Genomic DNA, 10,910 nt, shown 5'->3' with positions numbered 1-10,910 from the left:
TTTTTTTATATTGTGTTATGTGGTTGTCCATTGTGTTTTTAATTGGGTTTTTCTATGCATTGTGTTATATATTTCGGTCATTGTGTTTTTCAATTAATACTCATATGAAAAATAAAAATTAACACAAAGATTACGTCATTGTGTCTTTCGTGTGTCATTGTTTATTTGTTCTCAACATTTGTCTTTATACGTATCTTAGTGTTTTAGTCATTGTGATCAATATTCACTTAATTTGAGAAAAATAGTATTATATTGTTTGTGTATTACGTTCAAGGCATTGTGTAATATATAGATTCCATTGTGTTTTACGTTTCAGGCCATTGTGTTATACGTATTTACCATTGTGTCTTACGTTTCAGGCCATTGTGTCATACGTATTTACCATTGTGTATTACGTTTCAGGCCATTGTTTCATACGTATTTACCATTGTGTCTTATGTTTCAGGCCATTGTGTCATACGTATTTACCATTGTGTCTTATGTTTCAGGCCATTGTGTCATACTCATTTACCATTGTGTCTTACGTTTTAGGCCATTGTGTCATACGTATTTACCATTGTGTCTTACGTTTCAGGCCATTGTGTCATATGTATTTACCATTGTGTCTTACGTTTTAAGCCATTGTGTCATATGTATTTACCATTGTGTCTTACGTTTCAGGCCATTGTGTCTTACGTATACGTATTTACCATTGTGTCTTACGTTTCAGGCCATTGTGTTATACGTATTTACCATTGTGTCTTACGTTTCAGGCCATTGTGTTATACTTATTTACCATTGTGTCTTACGTTTCAGACCATTGTGTTATATGCATTTACCATTGTGTCTTACGTTTCAGGCCATTGTGTTATATGCATTTACCATTGTGTCTTACGTTTCAGGCCATTGTGTTATATGCATTTACCATTGTGTCTTACGTTTCAGGCCATTGTGTTATATGCATTTACCATTGTGTCTTACATTTCAGGTCATTGTGTTGTTATATGCCTTTACCATTGTGTCTTACATTTCAGGTCATTGTGTTGTTATATGTATTCATTATTGTGTTTTACGTTTCAGGTTATTGTGTAATATGCATTCATCATTTTGTTTTATGTATTAGATAATTTGTTAGTATTTTTAATTATATATATATATATATATATATATATATATACTATTGCACAACAGTGTTATTAGTATTTTAAAAAAACACAATGATCAGATTGAAGATACAATGGCGAAAAAACACAATAACAAACAGAAAGACACAATGGCGAAAAAAGACACAACGGTAAGCAAAAAGGCACAATGACGTAAATTATTTTTTATTCTTATATAACAAAATTATACTCATATAAAAGGTAAAAAAATGCTTGTAATTATGGTGAATTTTATTTTATTTTTTAAAAATATCATATGAAAAAGTTATAGACGTTTAAATATAATGGGGGAATTAACATGTGACTTGCATGTGGAGAGAGAAAATGTGTAATATTATTTTTCTATCCTTTTCACTTTGGTCCCTACATGACACATGTCAACTAATTATGACTTCTTAACCTTCTCATTTTTATTACCTTTGTAGAATAACTTGACCCTGGGTTGAGAATGCTCTAAAATAAAGAAAAGTAATTAACCAAAATAAAAAAAAACGTTAATGACGATGGTGACAGTGACGATGTTGCTTTTCTAAGAACACTTCTATTAGAACTTTATTTTTACAACATGACAACAATATTACAACAATAATATAAATACATAACTAGAAACAATACAATACACACTTTTTGGGTGTTTGGTTAAAGTGATTTGAACGTGACCAAGAAAATGTGGACCACTGGTCCTGAATGATGTGTACCATCGAATGAACCATCAAATAAAGGACTTGTGCAACTCAAATCATTTATGTCTTCCAACGAACCACCTCTCATGTGCTTTTAACCTTTCTTTAGCCAACAAAGCATTAGACAATAATACATCACTCTTATTAATATCATTATCTTATGATTTACTTTAAAAAAAAACTTCATGGGATGACTACATGAGAATAATCTTTAACTTAAGAGTGTTCGAATTCAACTTTGAAAGTTTGGCTGGTTTCAAAGTTGTATGTTTAAAGCTCGAGCAATGAATGCGAGTGATGTTATAAACTTGAGTGTGTATAAATCTAGTTTAAATTATAATTATGTGTGACATGTGTTATGTTATACCATACTAGCTTATATGCCCGTGTGTTACACGGGTTGATAAGATGTCTTTTCTTAAACATATTAATAACAATATATAATGAAATGAGTACAATTTATAAAAATCAATTTCACATATAACCATAAAATACAATTAAAAATATATTGTGTTAAGAGATATAGGTTATAGTTTCCATTTATTGATTTCTAAACACCATGTTATAGAGAATATGATGTTTGTATTTAAAGATTTTTGGTATCGAATAATCTATTTTGACCTTGAATCAGGTGACAAAAAAGTTTCAAACATATTATCATTTACAAAATTACATCATAATTATTATGGTTAACGATTTAAAAACTATTTAACTTGAAATATGAATGGGACAGTAGCGGATCTAGAACTAAATTTCAGGGGCAACCTAAAATTTTTGTTTTCATCATAAATTCATGTAAAAAAAAGACGATAACAAATAAAGTTAGCACACCTACCTAATAGATGATCTCTCCTCTTCGGCATTTGATAACTTGAAATCGAGCCATTACATCGTCTTTCGTTACTTTATCAAATGATTCTCTTTCGACGGCACAAATTAGAGCATTGTTCAAATAATCGTCACCCATTCGATTGCGTAAATCCGTCTTGATAAGCTTCAATTTAGAAAAACATCTTTCAATGGTTGCGGTTGCAACCGGTAAAACCAACACTAGCTTCAATATCCGATATACCAAAGGAAAAGAAAGATATTTTCCGGTTTCCACCATTAGACGAGCAAGATCACTTATTCCATCCAGTTTTGCAAATCTTTCATCTTCTTTTATAGAGTGATAGAAGACATTAAGCTCACCCAAAAGACACCCTCTTTCTTTTGTAGTAAAAACTTTTTCATACATCTCAAAAAATGCAATTATCTTAGACGTGTCAAACTTAGAAAACCGGTCACAAGGATTTAAACCCGACATTTTTCTAGCAAAGTAGTTGCTACCTCATTGAATCGATTTCCAAATTCTTGGATTTGCATATCCAAAACCATATTAAAAATGTCAACTTCAAAATGATGTCGATTAGTAATGACATTCTTTTGGTTTCTAGCCTTAGCAAACGTTTCAGTCATATCTAACATCTTGATATATGTTTTTTACACAAAACAATGTTACTTTTTCCAGCATTGAAGCAAACCCGTTTTGCCTTAAATCATTCAATGCTCGTTTTGTTCTATTTATCAACTTAGCCGCTTCTAATAAGTCTTGACTTTTTTTTGAAGATGTTTTGAAAGGACATTTGTGTGGCCTAAAACATCTTCCATCAAGTGTGCATAAAAAATAAATTCAAGTTTTTTTGAAATATGATAGAATACCTTTTGCATAGGTTCGTTGTCGGTGACATCTCCTTTTTTAATATAACGAAGCACGTCAAAATCTTTTGGTTTTATTTTGTTTAAGTTGTGTGTGGATATGGTGGGAGCAGAGACGATGGTAATTGTTTTAATATATTATTTTTTTGGTTTTATTTTATTTAAGTTGTGTGGACTTTTATCTAATGTGTGGCCTTTTTAACTAATGTGTGGGCTTATCAAAATCTTTGAGGGGTAACACAGTTTTCGTTTAGGGGTAACCTGATATATAAAACGATGAAAAAAAATAAATGAAAATTACGGAATGGAAGTTGAGGGGTAACCCAGGTTACCCCTGCCTATACCATATGTCTGCCACTGGAAGGGGATAAAGTATATATAGTAAGTTAGTTTATGTTATTTATGTGCTTAATTTTAAATTTCCTATCAAGTTTATAAATAATATTTTTTTGTATATAATTTTTTTGTAAAAATAATTTTTAAACATAGTAATAGTATGATATATGAAATTTAATAATCAAATTAACATGTAACGAAGTAACTCAAATGAACAGGCTTGGACATTTATAGCTTCTGGTTTTCATTTGTTGTTGTGTCAACACCACAGGTTCACCAAACAGAAATCCACGTCTCCGCTTTACAAACCTTTCTTTCATATCTTAGTCTAGAAGCTTTGTGATAAATATTTCTCTAGAAGATTTGACAGAAAACTTGTATCCTCTCTAAAGCTGGATATCAAATCAAACATTGAAAATACTAAATTTAAAAAAAAACGCTAATCTTGAATCGGATGAGAATAGACTTTCAAATAAATTCTCATTAACCAACTTACTAATAGGTATGTTTCACAATTTGACATTCATTTTGGCAAACATTTAAAATAAATATTAATCCATTATACAAAATATAGTATTAATATATATTTTTTTTAGGTATGTATCAAACAAAGCATAAAGTATATGTCTTGATAAGAGTGTTGCATAATAGTTTGATGAAAAAGTTTAAAAATATGTATTTGTCTCAATAGTTGACTCACTAATTCAAATTTTGAAAAGTCAAAAAAGTAAAAAAAGAGATTTTTATAGACTTTTTTTTTGCCCTTTACAGTCAAAAAGGTAAAAATATTTGTGAACATATTAATAAATATGATGTATGATTTTTTAAAAAATCAAATTAACATGTAACCAAGTTAAACTAAAATTAAAGACGTGTCAGTTCCATTTTCAGCTAGTATTTTATCCGTCCGGTGGACGGGAACATCAACTTGGAAATGTGATGACTACTTTAATTCAGTATCATGAATGAGGACAGGTCTAAACCATATAGTATATGTTTAAAAAAAAGCTCAACTGGTCTAACTTAAAAAAACAAATGATCGACTTCAACTCCTCACTCAATGTTGTTGCAGCTAAAATCTCATACATTTCATTCCCAAGACCAGCTTCTGATGTATAAAACTAACATAATCAAGTCAAAATTGTTAAGGAGTAGAATAACACAAATTATAAATAATCATGTCCTCTTCTTTGATGATTTAGATGAACTTCCATCCTTCTTGCAACTGCTTATTGTTGTCTTTTTCCTTCCCATGTTTTCCCCTTTCGCTTTACTCGACTTAACGCTAAGCACATCACCCGACAGTACCATTCCACCCTCGTTTTTCAAAGCGCTCTCAAACTCCACATCCTTGTCAGGAATCGCGCGTCTTTGGATAAACTCGGGGTTCAATGCAGCATCACTGTTGCTTTATAATCATCCTAAAATACAATCACAAAACAAATTTAAGTTCAAATATCTATTATCAAGACAATTGACATCAACAGTCAACCTAACAAACCTTGACTTTTTTTGCAGCTTCACCAAGATCCTCTTCCACTGTAATCTCGTGTGCCTTCAATTCCACCTAAAAGTAGTAGACAAATATGTGCAACAATTGTTAAACAACCATTTAAATAACTATATATGAAGCTTTCTAGAAGAAATGAAAACAAAACAAACCTCGATGACATAAAGAATATATGGAAGATGATTCTTTGATTCATTACCAGGACCTACACATAAAACAAATAAAGTATAATCAACAAAATACATACTAAATATAAAAAAAATGTCTGCAGAACAATAGCGAAGGATAGTGAGGGCCACCTATCATTCGTTCATCTATGTTTAGTTATATACGTACGTTTATACTCCTTTATATGTGTTCATCTATCTCAGCTTTGTTCCTTCGTTTTTTTATGTTTGTTTACGCTCGCGAAGCGTTGATTTAGGTTCGCGAGCCGTTCATTTATATTGTCATCAAAAGAACATATATAAACATGAACACATTTATTTTCTTAATGACTAAGCATGAACAAAAATAAAACGTGTTCTTTCAATTATATACGGTCGTTAATATTCCTTTATATTTGTTCATCTATCTCAACTACATTCGTCCGTTTATGTTCATTTACGCTCGCGAAGCGTTTGTCTACGTTCACGAATGGTTTTTCATACTGCCATCGAACGGACATATATAAATATGAACACGTTTATTTTCTTAATAACCGAACACAAACAAAAAAAAACATGCTTGTTTAGTTATATGTGTTTGCTTATATGCATTAATATTTGTTCATCTATCTCAGCTATATTCATATGTTTATGTTTGTTTACGTCCGTGAACCATTCGTTCATACTGTCATCGAACAAACATATATAAACATGAACACGTTTATTTTCTTAATGACCGTACACGAATGAAAAAAAAAACGTGTTCTTTCAGTTATAAACATTAGTTTATATTCCTTAATATTTGTTCATCTATCTTAGCTATTATTCGTTTCTTTATGTTCGTTTACATTCGCCAAACTGTTCGTTTATATTGTCATCGAACAAACATAAATAAACATGAACACATTAATTTTTTTAATGAGCGAACACGGACAAAAATATCGTTTTCTTTTATGTGTTCATTCGTTTGTTAAGATAAAGGCAAACAGATGAATACGAACATGCCCCGTACATGTTTATTTGGTTTGTTTACAGACCTATTGAAACAAATATTACCTTCAATATCAACAAATCTCTCACAATGGTGTTGGTAAGCGTAAGCGTAAAGGAGACCATAATATGAATGGTATCGCCGCAAACCAATTGAAGATGAAACTAAATGGCTCTAGAAGCTAATCAAACTACTAACCAAAATAAACTTATTAGGCACAAAACGAAAATTCTTGAGAATGTAAAAAATAAATAATAAAACCACATTTACCTCCTAAAGATATGTGATTCCAATCCCGGTAATGTAGTCTAGGAAGAAGAACCTATCATACACAAACATATATAAAGCAATTAAAATGAAAAATTAACATAATTATGAACAATGAAAGTGGGATAATATGTAAAGTGACACCTACAATTCGAATACAACAACTGTGACATTTATGAAGAACATTTTGAGGTAGTCAACCTGTCAGGACACTATAAAACCTGCATCCAAATATGTTTATCAGTAGTGAGTTGTTTTAGAAGATGACACACAACAAACTTTTCATGAAAAATGATTTAAAGTTCTAAGTATTAGGTTTATCAATGAGCTGACTTCTACTACTACTGCTATAAACTAATAAAAGATCATAAAGCACCAAGCATGATAAAGATGATTATTACAACCTAAATACAAAGCCCATCCCCCAGACACCTGTTTGACAACAGTTAGTTATTTTGTTCTTATTACTCAATAAACATATAATCACTAATATCCCAAAAACAAATTCTTAATTTCCCATAATAACCTCCCATAACATCAGACAAATATCCTAACAAAATCTACTAATTTCCCATAACAGCAAACGAATATCCAAAAACAATATCCCTAAGTCTGCAAAACTACTTATATCCCAAAAACAAATACTTGATTTACCATTAAACTTGGTAGATGTAACATTCGTTGTTTTTCAAACCCGAAACCCGACCCATTTTTTATGCGAGTATTTAATACATGAATTAGTTATCCGAGATTTTCAAGTGAAGTGGTTCTTTTATAAAACCGAAAGGGTTATTTTTGGAAATTTTAAAATACAGAATTGAAATGCAAAACTATTAAAGCTTAGGGGGGGTTGTGAAATATTTATTTATTCTACCTTCCTTCTTCGTACACCTTCCTGTGCAAGATTTCGGCCACCACGACAATTGTTTAAACCTTATTTAAGACCCGAAACCGTCAACTAAAGACACGGTTTGACTCGTAAATGCAAGCCGAGAATAACGCTTTGACTTGTAAATACAGCCACTAACATTTCCTATTCAGAGTAGTAAATCACGGGATTCCAAAAATACGAAACGCATTATAAATCCTATAAATACATAAGGGTTCTCTCATTTTCTAGACTCACTTAACTCTCATACCTATTGCTCCATTAAAAATCGGCCCTTGTTATAGAATTCAATTCGCCGCTGCCGTTACTCCGGCGAGCTCCACCGATCTTTAATACCCACACCGATTCCAGGTAACTGATACATCGTTCATCTTTTTTTTTACATTATGAGAAAAAAAAACTCCCGTAGCGTTGAACACTGACTTTTTGGATATATAAACTTGTGATGTCGTAAACTGTTACACATTTAAAAGTCTTGGAAATAAAGTTACCAATCTTGTTGGTGTAATGTTAATGATAAAATATTCATTTTCAAAAGTTGAGTAACATTTTTGTCCGTAGTTACAAATATATTATAGTCTTATGAAATACTAAAACATTTTCGTCACCATAGACTAAACTACGAGCAAATCAACACCTTTAAATCTAAATTTCAAATGATGTAGACTTTCCGGTTTCATTACATTCATTTTTATTTTGTTACTTTGTACTCTCTAGTTACTTATTATTTACAAACTTTAATAAGAATTAAAGTAATAATGCTTCAATTATAATTTTACTTAAAACCCTATTGAATCCCAAATCCGTCATAAGTTTTGTTATTATTTCGTTATAATTAATTAATATTATCGTTAACAACTAGGAACTTTTATTGACGTATCTCGAGGAGTCTACCGTTTCTAACTAAATTTTTTATTGTCATCTCATCCTCGTTCATACACGCGTTAAGGTGAGTTTACATACCCCTTTTCTCCATCTTTTATATTTTTGGGTAGCATGCATACCATATTCAAGTTTACTTATGTTTTATTCCCACGTCTATTCAAAACACAATTCAATATATGTTTATGTGTGATTATTGCATGTTCCGTGATAAATGCTCTATGTGCTTAATTGTTTATTTTTTTGTTTGATGGTTGGTATTTCATCCTCATCTAGTATGATCATACATTTACCCAAGTACATTGATTTCGTATCAATAAGAACATGTCCACATCTATTCAGTTGTTAACATTTTCATAAGAATTGTAATACTCATCATATACACATGAATTGTGGTTTTTATCTATATATGTATTTCAACTAAAACTTATGAATTCTCACCAACATTCGTGTTGACAAAATTTTATTTTTATACATGCTACAGGTACCAGTAATTTACATTGATCAAGATTGAATATATTAGTTTTTACCTTAGGATATATTCAAACAATAATTATGATGTAATTGTGTTTATTATTGAATTTGTGTACTTGTTTAATGTTAATGAAATTAAATAATATTGTCGCTTTAATTAGTGTCTTCTGAGCTACGGACAATCAATACGTTACGCCCCGATATGTTCCGCTTTTGGTCGGGGTGTGACAATAGATCTCATTGAAGCATAAGAGTTAAAATTGAAACAACAATAGGTTAAATAAATTGTATAAATTAACATGTCGGAGTAGAAAGAACCATGAGCAGGTAACAAAAGTAGAAGATGATAAATAGCAGAAGTTACAAAATTGTTGCTCATGTATACTGATCGACGTGGGTAGGAAAAAAGGGGAGTGAAGGTAACCGTCTGGTAATTGGTGAGAATAGGCAACCACTATGAAAACTGTCGATTAAGTGGTAACCACTATAAAAATATGAAACAAACAGACCTATCTCATTGCGTTAAGACTAATAGCACCACTGTTGTCTAAATCAATGACACGAAATTAATCTTTGAGATCAGATATCTCTTCTTCACAAGCGTCCTAGCCAATGCCTACTGTCACATCAAATATAATCTTTTATCACTTAATATTCATAATCTAGCTCGTGTGGTAGTAAAAGATCAAAACAAATGCTTACCGGTAAAGCAATATGTTTTAGTTGACTATACTTTACATCATCTTATAAGTTATATCTCTTACAGTCTAAAAAATGAATATAAAAATATATCTAAAACATGTATACACATACATAAGGCATGTGCATCAGTTGATAAAGATAGCCCAGATTCAATTGGTCAAAGACAAATGGGTCGTTTTTAATTTCTGAGAACTTTTTGTTTCAATCAAATTCCTAAATTGCCCTTATATGCAATTACGCAATTAAGAATACCCCCAAATCTGTGCTTCTAATTCTCAACATACTCTTCGAGTGTAAATACCCGTTTGTATACAATCAGTTGCCATGGTGCAAACTGATTGTATTCAAATATTAATATAAAACTCATTAAAAACTAAAACAACTAAAAAATACCCGTTAGTTAAAAAATACCCACTCATGATATTTTCTCATTACGTATGTTTGTATTCAAATATTAATATAAAACTGAAAACAACTCAAATATTACAGACCTCTACTCGAGATACAGCCCACCCTTTGGTCATTGTGTCTCCACTGAGTGGATACCCCTGTAGATGAAAAATTGGTAGTCATAAACACATATCATATAAGGTTAATTATTGAATTACAACAATGAAACCTACCTTTAAATTTTGGCATATATGTTTATCGTGTTGTCATCATAAGCCCCTGTGTATGATAGCCTAATTTTATATTTGTTATTGTGTAAAGCATGTATAGAAGTTACTACGGTGTTGACCAAAATAAAATTCCATGTCTCAGATTTAGAAGCAGTAATTTGATATTTTGGTATATATAGTTTATAAAAAATGTCTTTAATATTTTGAATCTATTAAGAAAAAAGTTGAAACTACAATACATTAAAGGTTTTACTATACATTAAACGTTAAAGATATAAGAACAAAAACAATGTGCCTTCCACTTCCTTTTGTACTTCTCGTTCTTGATTTTCTATCAACCCAGAAACATTCTTTTGCCAATTTTGAAGCCCATGGTGAAAGAGAATGCCATATGAAACTTGAAAATGCTAAAATGAATCATCTTTTTTTCTGAAATGAGTCAAATTACAGTCTTCACGAAATATCTGTGCAAAATAGGTAATAATATGATTAATATCTTTCATACACATAAAAATGTAAAGATTTAATACTTTGAATAATGACAAACCAACGCAAAGCTAGACAAAAACA

The 10,910-nt window shown here is 30.7% G+C and overlaps 1 long non-coding RNA gene across 1 annotated transcript; it reads right to left on the bottom strand.

Moving 5' to 3' along the window:
• Positions 1 to 5,360: 5,360 nt before the first annotated feature.
• Positions 5,361 to 7,384, bottom strand: LOC143624518 (uncharacterized). The gene is made up of 3 exons (XR_013152129.1): positions 6,922 to 7,384; positions 6,777 to 6,828; positions 5,361 to 5,426 (listed from the first exon to the last, which is right to left on the bottom strand). It is a non-coding gene; the product is annotated as an uncharacterized LOC143624518 (long non-coding RNA).
• Between the last annotated feature and the right edge of the window lie 3,526 nt (positions 7,385 to 10,910).

Source organism: Bidens hawaiensis, unplaced genomic scaffold (genome assembly GCF_021521415.1).
Source record: "Bidens hawaiensis isolate Kalapana, Puna unplaced genomic scaffold, B.hawaiensis_p1.1 tig00003857_1, whole genome shotgun sequence".
Taxonomy (NCBI): domain Eukaryota; kingdom Viridiplantae; phylum Streptophyta; class Magnoliopsida; order Asterales; family Asteraceae; genus Bidens; species Bidens hawaiensis.
This window is presented reverse-complemented; position numbering and strand designations above follow the sequence as displayed.